This window comes from Meriones unguiculatus, chromosome 15 (assembly GCF_030254825.1).
Source record: "Meriones unguiculatus strain TT.TT164.6M chromosome 15, Bangor_MerUng_6.1, whole genome shotgun sequence".
Taxonomy (NCBI): Eukaryota; Metazoa; Chordata; class Mammalia; order Rodentia; family Muridae; genus Meriones; species Meriones unguiculatus.
The window spans coordinates 56,956,808-56,973,068 of NC_083362.1; the positions used below are offsets into that span (position 1 = coordinate 56,956,808).

The 16,261-nt window shown below is 37.9% G+C and overlaps 1 protein-coding gene across 6 annotated transcripts in view; it reads left to right on the forward strand.

The window, feature by feature from the left end:
- The window catches only part of Spag16 (sperm associated antigen 16), a 910,901-nt gene that overhangs the window by 80,026 nt on the left and 814,614 nt on the right, over nt 1–16,261 (forward strand). The gene's annotated exons all lie outside the window — the stretch shown is intronic.

Consider the following 16,261-nt stretch of genomic DNA (forward strand, 5'->3'; position numbering starts at 1 on the left):
AGCTCTTCAGCCCATCCCCACTTGCCAGCTGTGTTCCTTGGTCTGCGGTAACTTTGCTGGGACTTCTGAGGATTATCACCATCACTCAGTCCTTCTACTGCTTATTTCCTTTTGTTTATAGTCTTCGAGTTTATTCTTTCTGTTACAGTCAATCTTTTATGGGTTATACATAGCTACTTAACTTTTGGCCCACTATTCTAAGTATTTTATAAAGTCCCTTCTAAATACTTTTATTTAATTTTTCCCATACCTCTCCGTCTTTCTTTTTCCCAATCTCTTCCACCTAAAAACTAAATGGTTTTTAATTGAACATCATAGGTATTTTATATGAAACATTTAAGTTAAATTTTGTTAATTTTTAAATATTTTCAGATTTTCATTATGATTTAGTCTTTGTGGTTATTTTTAAATTGTATTGCACTTTTTCTATTAATCTGAGTAGCACCAAAATAATTGAGACTAGACTGTTACATTTATTTAACAAGCTGAATGGCACAAAAACTGAGCAGTATTAAGTAATTTTAACACTCTAAAATAATATGGCTACCTCCCAGCTGAAGTCCCTGATATATTTGCATTTTATGGCTTTCTCTGCTCCAGCTGCCCTTTGAAGATGTCTTCTGGACCTCTCCTCATGGCTGAATCCCCATTTCTTTTCTCTCTCCCCCTCTCTTGGCTGGCTGGAAGCCCAGCCCTATTCTCTGCCCTGCTCATTTACTGACTGTTAAACTTATTTATTGACATATAAGGGAAAAACCGGGGAACAGTGTTTACACAACATTGAGACAGGAGATTCTCAGAATAAGGATTGCAAACAGATATGGGGGCACCGAAATCAGAATTTGTGTCTTTACACAGGGCATACTAACATTATGCCTACAAGTCTTGTCCACAACTTATTTAAATGGAATTCTTAATTATATGTATTCATAGAATTTAGGTTACCTGTTAAAATTTTGATTATTTGATTATCTGTAGTTGAAATAAATTATGATCAGACCTATTATAGGCAATAAAGTTGATTACTAAGGTTTGGGGGGAGGATTTAGTCAATTTCCAGATTTTTCTGCCCAAATATATTTTCCCTATTCTAGAGTTTTTCATGATATACCTGAATACATATACATTTGCATGTCTTTGATTCCTTTATACACATACTTGATCATGAAACTAAAGCTTGCTATAGTAGAATTGACACTTAACTTGTTTGTGCCTGTGGAATTCATTTACAGAAATAGGTTCTCTTGTTCCTTATTTTTAGGGCAGATCGTAGCTCCTTCACTGGTCTTAGACCATTTAAGAAATCAGATTCAACATTACCTTGGTATGTGAGTACATATTTAGGCTTTCACTTTTATACCTCTACCATGGGCATGAAAAGAAATGTATCAGCTGCCCTCTGGTCTAATGAAAGACAAGGGGGCATCAGCATCCAGTTCACATAAGCTGACTTCTGTAAGTGGATCTTAATATAATTTACTGTAATATTTATTGCATCTAACAAGACTAATAGAATTACATTACATTATACCAATGTTCAGCTAAAAATATCTCAGTTTATTTAACTAAATAAAATCATTTTAATGGACTTCATAAAATGACATTGAATTAAATGTGTATGTAGAGCAATGTCAAAGGTATGTGGAGACTCTACTTACCACCTGCTAGCTCTGTAATCTTTGATATGACCTTAATTATATTTTTGTAATAGTCAATTATTGGTAAGCCTTGTTCTCCAAATATACCTTTCCTTATTACATTCTCTTTGTCTTTAATTTCAATGTAGTGATTAATTTAGACTTATGAGAACTAACTGAAGCCACTCTCAAGCTTGAAGCCAGTTATAGCTGAAAGTACTTTGGGCTTTGAGTCAGAATACTGAGTTTTAGCATACGTGACACTCTTTACTGGCAGCTGGAGGCTAAGAAATGCATGCGTGTACATTTTATGCATTCACGTCCTTCAGTGATGAGAAGTATATAAGTAGGAATAAGCTAGGTGATTAAAAATGATCCCTAGGGGTTTTCAAACTGAGGAGCAGAAACTCCAAGGTTTCTGGAACTTTTGAGGAGAGTGCGAGTAACACAAAAGCTCAGAAGTTGTTTCCTTCTGAAGCCAGTTCAATTTCATGTGAAAAGCCATGGAGGGCTTGGATATTTGGAAAAATATAAATTATCCCATAACTAAGGATACAGGTAAAATTTATTTGAATATGAAGATACAGGTAAATTTCATTCGAATATAACTATACTGTTGATTTGTTTCACTCTCACCAGTGCTTAAAACCCACTGTAATGTCCCACAGAGTCAAGTAAGTTCATTAGTTGAGGAGCAGAAATATTGATTTTCTTACTTCATGACACACACACAGTATAAGGTATTATTTAGTAAATATTGGTAGGTTGATTCCATAAACCTAACTGCACTTTTAAAAAAATGTGGTTTATGGGGGTAGAGAGATGGCTCAGTAGTAAGAGTGCTTGTTCTTGCAGAGGACCCCGGTTCAGTTTCCAACATGGACATGGTGGCTCATAACGGTCCGTTATTTGAGTTAGAGCAGACGTGCAGCCCTTTTCTGATCTCCACAGCACCAGAGACACATATGAGACACATGCAAGCAAAACACTTATACACATAAAATAAATAAAAGACATATAGTTTATTAATTATATTTATCTAGACTATTATCATTTATTCCAGGTACTGTTTACTTTTTTATTATCATTTATTACAATTTATTCAATTTGTGTCTCAGCTGTGGTCCTCTCCCACATCCCAATCCCGCCCACCTTCCCCCTTCTCCTCCCATGCTCCTGCCCTTTCCACAGATAGGGGAAATCCTACTCCCCTTCTATTTGACCATAGCCTATCAGGTCTCATCAGGGCTGGTTGCATTGTCTCTGTGGCCTGGCAAGGCTGCACCTCCCACCCCCAAGGGGCGGTGATTAGAGAGCCTGTCACTTAGTACATGCCAGAGAAAGTCGCTCTGTCTCTAGGGACTCCACTTGGAGACTGAGTCTATGGGCTATATCTGAGTCAGGGTTTTAGGTTCTCTGCATGCATTGTCCCTGGTTGGGTTATCATTCTCTTCAGGGCCCCCAGGGTTCAGGGTTTTTTGGTTCTGTTGGTCTCCTTTTGGAACTCCTGTCCCCTCCACGTCTTTTATCTCCCCCTCTTTCATAAGATTCCCTGCACTCTGCCCAACATTTGGCTATAAGTCTCAGCAACTGCTTTGATAACTCCATCAGTAGTCTTTCAGAGGCCGTCTGTGTAAAAATACTAATAAGTTTCTTTTTATAGGGCCATTTTCATTAAGCATGAATAATAGCCAATCTGGATTAAAAATTTTTACATTTCTGGATTTTCAGTATAATATGTAATATTATGTAAGACAGTACCATAAAATCTTTTAATCTGTAATTACTGTGGCAAAAAAAAAGGGAAGTTAAATTCACATTCACAATGTATTATTTCTGAGGAAATTTGGGGCCATGCACTAGTTAATGTCTTTGACCTTCTGCGTTCCCAAGTATAAATGGCAAACAATAACCCCCACTGAAAGCCTTTATAAGAGTTAAAAGATAAAGTGTGTGCAGCTGCTCCGTTTGATGTTCAGCACATGGCAAATATTTATAGTAAAACTACTAGTAAAATCTACATCTTTCACTTGCTTTCTGAAAATACCTTCTGTAAGCTTTGTTCTCACTGAAGTCAAATTTTTCTCCCACAAATCCTGATGTTATACCACAGGGTCCCTGGGAATGGGCCTTTACATCATAGTACTACAAATCATGACTTGTTCTGTGCCAGTGAAATTTGCTACCACCCCAATTTATGATCACATCCTAAGATTTTATCTTACCTAGATCTTGGAGTCTCGAGTTAGATAAGTCTCAACTCACTTTGCCTTGATGGCAAAGCTCTTCTCATTGCATCCTCCCTGCCCCCACTGTTTGCGTCTTCTCCCTCACTGTTTGCATTCTCCCCCTCACTGTTTCTCTCTGTGGAAAAGCACAGTGTTCAGGGACTGTTCACAAATGAACAAAATCCATCTCTGTCTTTTATCTCCAGCTCTTTGGTTGCATTTATTTTTGTTGTGTATAATTTTAGGAAAATAAAAAATAATGGATGCCTTTTCTGTTTCTGATCTGGGCTCTCTAGCTCCAGATCTTCAGATATGATTACACAGCATGGAGTAACCACACAAAGCAGGGCAGACTAATGGGACCATAGGTGGAGATCTGGAGAGGTGAACATCAGATGCAGGGTTTAGAAAGTGGAAAACGGAAAAATGGGGAAGGGGGCTCCTACAGGTAAATGCCAAAGGGGGACAAAGAACAAATAACACCATGGCTGTTTGAAAAGACCTCATTTTAATTGATTTTTAATGCATTTAAACTAATTGAATGCACAGTATTATCTGCATCAATTACTTAGAAGTATTTATATAATATGCATGATATTATATAAAGTAATATATTAATATATTATATACTATATGTTATATATATTATACAATATTTTCTTGCTTTAGCTTTATACTTAGGTGACTTTCTGTTTCTATAGCTTAATGAATCTCTCAAACCTCATCAGAGTTGTGTATTTGCAGGAGATGGCGATTAACACAGAGAACAACAGGGACAGAGACTGAGGAATGCTCGGCCTCATTTAAGGACATATACAGCACTTTTTTTTTTCCACTTGGAGCTCAGGGATCATTGCAAAAGAGGGGGAAGAAAGATTGTAAGAGGCAGAGATGGCGGGAGACTATCAAAGAAAGTGTTCTCTGGTATGTAGTTCCTGTAACAGAGTTAACACAGAAGAACTCAAAGTGGTTGTGTCCAAACCTGTGCAAATTCAGGCCACACAAAAACCCAGCCTGGAGTTGGGGAGATGGGGACTAAGTCCTACCCATAGCTGAGGAGGGACTGGCAACTGATAGCTGTTGAGAGCTAGAGCTGCCTTTCCTTAGAAGCACAGTCCGTGTTGAGTTGACCACATTCTCTCCAATGGAAGGCCGCGATCTAAGAACATGTGGCCAACACAAACTGGACTTCATGGGTTTAAAAACCGAAAGAAGACACAAAGCTGTGTGGATAAGGAAGGTTGGTTAGTGTTGGGTGGGAGTTGGAGAAAGCAGCAAATATGATAAGAGCACACTGTAAGAAATTCTCAAAGAACTAATAACACTAATTAAAACTATTGAAGAACATGGATATATTTATATACTTTTATCCCTAAACATTAATTTATACTGAGTGCAATTTGAGTTTATTTTAATCAACACTTTATAGTAGTAGATTGCTCTTAAAATTAAAGCACACTGATTCTTCGTTTTTAAGAATTTATTTGATAAATATGAATCAAATTCTCTTTTCTGCTGTTGAATACGTGGGTGGGACCGAACACTGGAAAAATGATTAAAATTACCAACATTAAAAACTTGAAGCAAAATTGATGTGATCTACAGTTATGTGTATAGCTATTATTAAATTATGTTTTAATTAGACATAGGCAGCGTACATTTTACCCAGTTATCTTTTATTGAGTTTATGTAACATCTAATCATTTTTTTGGTCGGTTGGGAGAAGACTCTAGGTGAATATTTTTCGACATTGTGAAGCATAATGAGATAATGTGGGTATTATCTTATTATACATCTAAGTAATTTCATTTCTGGATAGTAATGGGGATGAAAAGAAATTCAATATGAGGCGTACCTTCATTTTGGAAGGTTTGGACACCTGTACTTCATCGTGTATTCTCGGATAACTTTTTTAGGACTAAGGTTTCCTGACTATGTAATTAATAACTAATATTATATTTTCAGTTTGCACATTTGCTTTAAATCCAGGTATGCCCAGCCAATTCTTAATTTCCCTTTTATATTTGATGTCTTAGCTCTCGTGTGAGGTGTCTCAAAAGTATCCACAACTCAGAACAGGCAAGTGTGGCCTCAGGCTGTCGTTTATTCCCGGCTTGGTAACCGTGTCAGTGACTCTCCCCATCACATACCTGATGGGCAAGCCAGAAAACCCAAGGCTCTTTGATGCACTGTGCCTTTCCCCTTACTTCCCGCCTATCACGTCTAAGTTAATCATCTTTAGCTTTCTCTCCTTTTTCTTCTTGTCTGCTCTACCCGCAGTGAATCACTGCCTTTTCCTGGATGCATGTAATTTCCTCACTCTTCCACAATATTTACTTATGGAAGCAGATTGACCTTCAAGCACAGTCACCTCTTTAGTAGTCTCCAACCATTGTAATGATAAGCACAAAACTGTTAACGTGCTAAGCAGGAACCTTGAGCTGTCATTGTTGACTGAACCTTACCCCTGTTTTCCCATTCTGGGGTTTTCCCGTCAGGGGTTTCTGCTACAGCTTGACCTTACCCTGACTAAGCTTTTGTACATCCATTTTGAGGCAGCTTAAAATTTCCTGCTTTTAAATAATACAGTGTTTTAAACAGGAATAATGGAATTTGTTCTCCATATAGTCAGAACATGGAGAAACATGCAATACAAATTGTTAGAATTTGAGTTTTCTGTATTAGTAATTACTGAACTGATGATTTTTGAGGCTCTTTTATTCCTGTATATCCTTCAGATACACCACAAATCTCATTTCTTCAGGAATTCTTCCCTTGGGTGTTGATCATATCTTAGAAGGATCTTTTGTTCTCCCTATCTTCAAAAACCTAGACCCCTGTTTCTGTTTCTTGACTTCTCATTGCCTTCCTCACTTTTTTCTTTTTCTTTTTAATGAAAGTCTGTTTTTTTTTTTTTTTTTTTTTTTTTTTTTTTTTTTTTTTTTGCTTTGCAGTTTCTGAAACAGCAGAACCACTGTCACTTCTGGTTCAAAGCTGCATCTCCAGCCTCTCACATTGCCTGCTTCATAATGATAAGTGATTTTTAAGTAGCCGAATATAAAGAGCTACTAAGTGAGAGAACTGGGATTTAAAATCACAGTTGACTCTGAAACTACTGTTCTGCAGTGACAGTATTTTAGCATGCTGTAATACGAAATTACCATGCTACATGTTCAGCACTTGTGTTGGATATATTCAAATGCAAAACCTGAATCATTAGCTTTTCTAGTGTGATCCGGTAATTATGTTTTCATGATTCTGAACATTAATGAAATGGGGTCTCATGGTGAGGGAGGCACTTGACTGCCTATAAAAATTTTTGGAGGAGGAGATCTTTATGGGTGGTTAGTGGCCATCTGCCTTTATGATCTGGACTTGAGGGACCAGAGGGCAGAAAAGACCTCTGTGTGCTGTACTTGAGTGCCTCTGTGCCCAGGTAGGCACTGTGGTACTAAAGTCTCATCTGTCTCCTATCTGATGTAGCTACAAAGTGGGATCATCAGAGCGGGAGGGAAGAGGGTCAGACACACAGACTGGTTCTATTACAGAGTATAGGCATACCAGGGAGATAAATGTACAATATATGGGTGATTTTCTGTTTGCAGTGGCATCTAAACCATCTCAGAAGAAAAAAAAGAACATTTGGTATTAAAAATGAGATGGCTGACTGCTTAACAAATGCAAAGCCCACTTTCAGTTTTGTGTTCTGCCTCTCTTTGCCTTTTATTCCTATACCCTTATGACTCTCTACCTGTTTGTTTCTCTGACTGTATTGTGATATAGAATCCTTACTACAATTTTACTCATGTGTGGAAAATGTGTGATCATCCTCCTCACAGGGAAATTGAAGTTGGGACCATATTATCTCTAGGCTTTTGGACTCTCTTCCACAAAGAATAGTTTCCATACAAGAATGCAAAACTTATTTCAGTTGTTTTAATTTAATTTATATTAAACATTGATCATGTTATTTTATGAAATTAGTGTATGTTTTACTGTAAAACCTTAACTGAAACCTCTTGAGTCTTCTATTTTTCTCGCATTTAGTGCATATATTGCTCTTCTAGTGTATAGGAAGTTATATTCTTCTTGCATTTGGTGTCATTTTTATACATTTATAAGTCAACAAAATTTAAGTTGATACTCTCTTTTGAGTTACCTTGGGAAAAAAATGACATCCAAATTAGTCTAGGGCAGATTAACTTTTCTATGTCTATACTAAATATAAAAAATATATATGAGAACTCTATGCAAGTGCCTACCAGAGAGGAATTATGATGCTCTGGAGCGATTCTCTGTATAGCCTGCGATTGACATAAATTCTACCTGGGCTTCAAGACTTATTACATTCAATATGTAAGACTCTTTCTATAAATTTAACTAAAGGCATGAGTACTTTCCTTATAACCACTCTGTAATACATAAGCAAGCCTAGAAATGGAGTGTTGAATGGTTTTACATGTGATTTTGTTAGGATGGATCCTCTTCAGGCCTCTCTTTCCAGTCACCTCACTGTGCAGAAAACTAGTTTGCTAGAGATAAAGTTGACATTTCACCTGCTTTAGCCAACAGATATCACAGTGAGCATTGCAGGGGAATGAAGCAGTGTTTAGGCAAAATGGTTAGCTGATTTTGACTATATGACAGGTGTTTGCATTTATCAAAATGCAGGTATACATGAGTTATTGCTGCCTAATCTTTGATGCTGTTCAGAATTAACAGTAAGCGTCTTAATTCCCGGAGAGAAAAAACAAACAAACAAACAAACAAACAAAAAACATAGAGTTTCAGTCAGAAACCTTAAAAAGTGTTGCTTATAAACTTTTAAAGGCATAAAACTTATATGTACATAGTATTACATACAGTTGGTCATAATAAATCAGTAAATGTATTTTTAAAGCTACTAAAATCTTTATCATGTATTTTCATTCGGTAGTGCAAAAATAATGTCTTCAACCATTCTCTTATGGAATTTACCCCATGGTGGTTGAATGAGAAAAATAAAATTCTTATGGAGTTCTGTACCTAAATATATAAATCATTGTTTTGTTTTTTTTTTTTTGTCACTTCTATCTCAGAGGAAAGTGTTGACTGTATTTCAAGAATGAAATATACACAGCACATTGACTTGTGGGATGGCTATGTATTCATCAAGTAGTCATTTATGGAGAGCCTATAATATTCTATGTTGAAGAGACAGAAATGAATAATATATTGTCGTTTGCTGGTAGCTCATAGTTGAAATGGACTTGATAATGACACCGTCACAATGTTCTGTGTGACACACAGTTCTACTGCTTTAGTAGCAGGGCTGACAAGAAGGCGTGGGTTAGGATCTGTGTCTATCTTAGTATAAAGCGGAAGATGGTGTTTGGGAGGCCAGGTTGGTCCATTTCTCAAGAAGGAATCGTAGATAAGTCTTAGGAGTGTGAACCATACCCTGCACTTAGAGTCACCTGACAGAGTGCTCATTTCTGCTCTTCCAATATGTAATTGTGAGACATCCTTTGAGCAGAGATCCTTATCAGAAGCTGCAGCAATGCCATGCGGGAAACAATGGCAAATTGATGAGAAGTGAACATGCGCCAAAGCAGGAAATGGATTTCAAAGGTCCAGTTTAGAAGCAGTTACTAGAAGATGGCTGACAAGTGCCTAACCCTGACCATCAATGTGAAAAATGGCGTCTATGTGAAAGTTGTAGGCACAAAAGGTGTCCATGCTTTTTTGTTGTTCGTTTTGCTTCACTAATGTTTGGAACCAACCAATGCGGACATTTTCTGAGTTCCAGTCTGGATCAAACTGGTCTATTTGGGGGTTATCTTTGGGGCTATTTTTCCAGCATTGGGGACCAGCTAACTTCCTTCCTCCATTCCTCCTTTCCCTTCCCCAAGACTTTGATTTTGATAGTAAGGGTTTCTTCTGCCGGTTTGCCACGGAGGAGCGTGATGGCTCGAGCTGAGATTTAAAACAAGCTCAACGGCTCACGTTCCTTCTGGGTTTTAACTATGACACCATGAGTGAGGTCAGCCTGTGAATGTCGCCAAAGCTGTTGGGGCCCCTTGGAAGTGACTGAACTCAACCCTGTATGTGCTCCGTATGCGTGTGCTCCATCTTTGTGCCTTCCAGAGACCCATTTTCTGTCTGAGGAGGTAGGATAGTGCTACCATGTCACTAACCTTCATTGCTGGCCCAGCACTCGGACCAGGACTTCTCGCTAGCCTCTTCCTCCAGCTGCTAGGTGCCACACAAATCAAACAGAACAACAGCAAAACCCCCGCTCTCCCCAAGCCCTCCCGAGATTTGGACCACGTGGAGATAAAGCTTTATACAACCAAGAATGTTTGGTGTGAGACAAAAGGGTAGCAGTAGGACACGCAGACAGATAAAAAGCTACAGAAATTGATGAGGACTAAGAAGAGAAAAGTTAGGTACTCTGAAAAAGTATTTTGTGCCGTTAAACTTAGCGGCAGTGCATCAACAGCCAGGGCAACTGTTCATTAAGGTTAGGTCATCTTCCATAGCTGATGTAATGAAAGAAATATATTTGTTCGTTAGTTATTCACTTTACATCTCACTTGTAGCCCCTCCCTCCTCTCCTTTTGGTTCCTCCCCTCTGTTTATCCCTATCCTACCTCCCCATCCTCTTAGAAAAAGGGAGACCCCCCCCATCCCCACAAAGCCGCCCCATCACATCCAGCTCATCAGGACTATGTACTTCATCTTTCAGTGTCCTGGCAAGGCAGCCACCACAGATGGAGTGATAAAAGGCAGGCAACAGCGACCATGTCAGAGACAGCCCCCATTATGAAAAAAAATATTTTAAAAGGTTTTTAAAATTTTTAAAAGGTTTTTGAACAGATTTATTTTTCTCATAAAATAGATCCCGATTAAGGTTTTCCCTCCCTCTACTCTCAGTCCCTCCCTCCCTTTCAGCTCCACTCCCTTCCTGTCTCTCATTAAAAAAACAAAACAAAGCAAAAAACAGATTTCTATGGGATAATAATAAAAATATGTAAAGTAAATATTTAAATATTATAAGATAAAAACCATCACATCAGAGTTGAACAAAACAAACAGAATGAAAAGCATCCAAGAGAAGGCCCAAGAAACAGAGACACGTTCATCTGCACACTCAGGAATCGCATAAAAAGACTAAACTGGAAGCCATAATATACACAAAAGACCTATTATAATAAAAGGAGAAAATGAAATAAAAATAAGAGTAATAAAAATAATAAAAAATAAAAAATAAAATTAATAAAAAAGAAAGAGCCCTACATGACATTATATGTGAAGGTACCTCTAAAGATGCTTCTGAGTTAGTCTTCTGTTGACAATCTACTGCTGAGCATATGCCTACCCTTAACAGTAATTAATATCCCCACTGAGACTCCTTTGGAGGAAACTAAAGTTTCATTTGCAAGTGGTTATTCTTTGGAGATTGATTCTGGGTTAAGGATGGTGGCATGTGTCCCTAGATTTTGATTAATTGAACTCTGGCTCTAATTGATTCATAACAAATGAATCAAAGACAAAGAAGTACAGTGCAATTCTGAGGCTAACCTATTAGCTCATCCTGTGTTATTACACACTACCTCTTAAGAACTGATAGGCTTTCAGGGCAGGATACAGAATCCCTGCAGGCAAAGCCGTGCTTTGCATCAATCATAGCCCACAAATCTACGCAGATACATATATGGCAGGTGGGTCAATTGTACTCAGTCTTTTCCAATTAACACTCTCGACCATGCACATACTTCTACAAGGCCTTATAAATGAGACGGCATCTTATTCTAAACCTTTCTGCGATATTGAGCCAAACAGAAAGAAAGAAAGAAAGAAAGAAAGAAAGAAAGAAAGAAAGAAAGAAAGAAAGAGAAAAAAAAAGAAAAGTACTCATTGTTTTTGGGTGATGTAGTCTACTAGCTGGGTTAATGTCTGTAGGCATGTAGAGAGCAAAGAATAAGCTATGTATTTCAACATTGCACTTAGCTTATATCAGGTCATTGCTCCTTCAATAATCACTAAATTCATTTCGATGCCTTGAATCTAAGCACATGACAAAACCGAAGGGGATTTATGTCAGTGCAGCAATATATGTGAAGGCTTGGCCAATAATGTCATGAGCACTACTTTTCCTAATAGAAGTTATAAGAATCTGGCTTATTGTTGGTGCTTTTGAACATGAAGCTAGTAGTATATTTATAAAACCAATCTCCCATCATTACTTCTAATGATGTATGTTTCTCTTTAGGTGCCTGTAAATTCTTTTAGATCACAGACTACTCCAACATCTTTATATCCCTATCACTTTATATCACTTCCACATTAAAGCATTTTTTCTTGCGCAAATTCATAGAAAGTTCTTGGTTTCCTGGAAGTTTCTATTTTCACTTTGAGAGTAGAAGTTGGTGAAACCTAAGATCAAGAAAAATGAATTTATTACCTGTTCATCTTATTAATATCCTTAGAAATTTTCATATTTAAAACAAATAATCTTTTCATAATCCTGCTATTGATTTCAAATGAATTTAATGAGTCAAATATAGGGTTAGAAAATTGGCAGTCTATAGATATGTTTTGCTTGGACTGCTAATGTTCCTAATTCCTCAAGATTCTTTGATGTGCTTGTCTTTGCAGATGGCCTTAGCATCACCACACTAAAGCCTTCACTCCATTTCCACCTTCTCTGAATTTGTGTGGACTGTCCCACACCCCACCTTTCCCTGCTCAGTCCCCAGTTCCTTTATTCTGTTTCTCTATTTTTCTTTCCTTCCTCAGAACATTTTCATGTGATTTCCTTGCACATATTCACTGTTTTTTTTTCTTCCCCCAAATCATATGCTATATGATTTTTTTCCACTTTCTGCGTGTGTATGACAAGAATTGGTATAGTGTTGGGTAAATTAGGGTTACCATAAGTAGTTCACTGGCAGAGTACTTACCTAGCTATACCAAGGCAATGATATCCCTAGCTCTCCCACCTGAAGGATAAGGAAGAAAGAGCATGGAATTTATATGTTTAAATAAAAAAAATAACATTTTTTTCTATTTAAAAATTTATTATTTTTTATTACTTAAAATTTATTCACTTTGTATCCCAGCTGTAGTTCCTCCCCTAGCACCTCCCAATCCCACCTTCTCTCGCTCTTCTCCTCCCATGTCCTTTTTTATGTTACATGATAGTAAGTTGACTCATCCTTGTTAAATATGTAAATTGTATATGAACTACTGATAATTTGATTAACTTTTTGATGTCCAAATTTTGAATGACAGACATCCCTTCTAGTTACAAATACTTTATTTAAAATTCAAAGATCAGAAGTATCATTGGACTTTGCACTGATAATGATGAGCGAAACGTCGCAGATTACATTAAGAGCAAGAAGGACCTTGAGCAGAAGAGTAGGTGTCATTTATTTTACTGTGGGACTTTAAAACCACCAAAGTCACCAAGCCACAAACATGATTCTCGTGCATATCTTCAGAGAATGGAAACCTGAGTCGGTCATGATTTTATCACTTCAGTATACACAGACACGTAGTTGTGGATAATAAAGCAAACAGATGCCAGTCGATTACGAGTGTTCATTGTGTACCTTTGGCCACTGGTGCAAATTTATCTTCGTATTAGTAATTTTTTTTGCTAATGAATGGAGTTAGATGACACCTGTTTGGAGACCTGTCAGTCATCTATACTTTCAACCCACAAATGAATCACAAAATATTTGACATTTACTAAGGAAGATGTCCTAAGTTGGGTAGTAAAGTTATGAATTATTGGACTTACTTGACATTTTATAAAACTGTGTCTAGCAGTGTCCAACACTAACAGAAATGACCACTTTGGTCACTATCTAGGAAAATTCTTTCTGAACTTTCATATGCTTTTTTCTATATTTCCATCTTATTTACCCATGCTTTGAATATCTTTAGATTTGTAGCACTTTTATGTGATAATGCTTAGACCTAAATGAATCAAAATTTTGTCTAGAGGATTGTTTATCTATCCTGGGATTTTTTGTTATTCCATATGAAGTTGAGAATTTTTCTTTCAAGGTCTGTAAAGAATTGTGTTGGTAATTTGATGGGAATGGCATTGAATCTGTAGATTGCTTTTGGTAAGATGGACATTTTTACTATGTTAATCCTACTGAGCCCTGAGCATGGGAGATCTTTCCATCTTCTGATATCTTTCTTCTTCAATTTCTTTTCTTCAGAGCCTTGAACTTTTTTTCATACAAGTCTTTCACTTGCTTGGTTAGTTACACCAAGATACTTTGTTTTTTTGTGGCTATTGTGAAGGTTGTTATTTCCCTAATTTCTTTCTCAGACCTTTTTTTTTTCTCTTTTCTGTTTGTTTGTTTTTGTTTTTTTGTATACAGTAGGGCCAGTGATTTTTTTTTTTTTGTTAATTTTGTATCCAGCCACTTTGCTGAAGGTATTTATCAGTTGTAGGAGTTCCCTAGTAGAAATTTTTGGGTCACTCATGTATCATATCATCTGCAAATAGTGATACTTTGACTTCTTGTTAGGACCAAATAAAATGATGATGATGTTCACAGCAGATTTTATATAAAAGAGGTTTATTAGATGGAAATGAAGAGAGAGAGAGCAAGACATGACAGTGGGAAGAGAGGGGGAGCCCCAACAAAGAAAGGGGAGAGGGCAAGAGAGGAGAGGGCAAGAGCCAAAGAGAGATAAAGTGGCGGGTTGGTCCTTTTAAGGAGCAACATAACCATGCCTGCCAGGTGTGGCTACCTGGTCAGCTACACATGATGGTATGATAGGTTGCTAGGTAACCCAGAAGCAGGCTGCCTAAATACTAACATTCCTCCCTTTTTCTATAATTAAAAAATAAGGAGCTTGGGCTGCTTCTCATGTAAGGGAAATTAAACTATACAAAGGTTCCTTGGAAGCAGCTCTTGGTTGCCATGCAAGGGGTTAAGAGAGAGAGAAGAAATAATAGCAACAAAATGGCCAGATTACATGGTCAAGAGGAGGAGGGGAAGCCCTGGCCCTGGAAAGTTTAGGTAGAGGGCTGCCAGGAGCTACTTGTCCTGGTCCTGAAGCACACCATTCCAGCTTTTTGTTAATAATAAGTGAATAGCAGGTGTAGATTTTCTTCTGGCTACTTCCTGCTGACCCTGGGGCCACTGTAGATAGGTCAAAAGGCTGAAATGCTGACCAAGTCCAGGAAGAACAGGCTGTTTTGATGCTGTCCAGGGTTTGTAAGAACATCCATGGCTGGGAGGGAAAGTGCAGGTCCATCTTGACGGAAGTCTGTGAGGTCAGACTGGAACACTGTGATAGCTTCTTTGGCACTGTTGTGGATATAGGAAACAAATATGTCTGGCAAGACACTGAAACACATATATAGGCAGAAGATAAAGTTAAGTAGGTTATGGAGAAAATTCTCTAAGTGTACATTTAAAACTTTTGGGAGAGTGAACAAAGGTGGAAGGTTTAGATCAAAGAGCCTTGAACATGGGAACCTCCATTTACCTGAGGGAACCTCCATTTACCCAATCACTGGCAGTAATTAAAAAGCCTTTGCTTTGGATTTGTCATTTAAGGAAATTGAGGCCAAGTTTGATTACAGAAGTGTGTAAGCTTAGAGGCCCTTAAAGTGGGCACTAGGTATAGAAATCTGAAATTCTCCAGAAGACATCCCAGAGGAGAATCTTGAGGAATGGACGAATGGACTATTCCCATTGGAAGGTTAGGAGTCAGTGACCTGCCAGAGGCATCCCAAAGGCAAAGTTTCACTCAGTAGAGTATGATCCTACCTGATCCAACAGCTCGTCAGTGTTGTCCAGAGACCAAGGGCACAGCTGCCTGTAGGAGACATGGTTTACCTAGCACTAGGATTTTTGTAGACAGGTGTGAGGGGGAAAACCATGCACATAGAGGGGACAGAAATCTCACCCAAGGGAAAGAGGAAGTCCTAAATGGAGGTCAGAAAAAAGGATTAACCATAGCCAGTATAGATGGTGGTTGGGGGGACCCTCCATCTCAAAAGGGAGTAGGACATTGCCAGACCTCAACAGTTAAGCTTCCCCTACCAAGAGAGCCATTTATGCTGATCAACGAGTGGGACTCACCAATCCAGCCGCTGTTGCATGTAGGAGGTAGCAATCAAGTAGCCAGGAAACAGAAGTCCCAAAACCAGGGAAAGGGGAGGAATCCCACCTTTTGAGATAGGCAATAAGTGCAGTACTTATCTGGAGTCCAATTGACCTGAGAGGTGGATTCGGGTGGACTTTCTGCAGCTTACAAGAATTACCTTTAAGTTTTACAAAGGTGATAAAACTTTAGACATGTTAGGATCACAATTGTAATCTTCACTGAAATATATATTGTAGGAAAGGCAGTAGACACCCACACTTGTGTTAA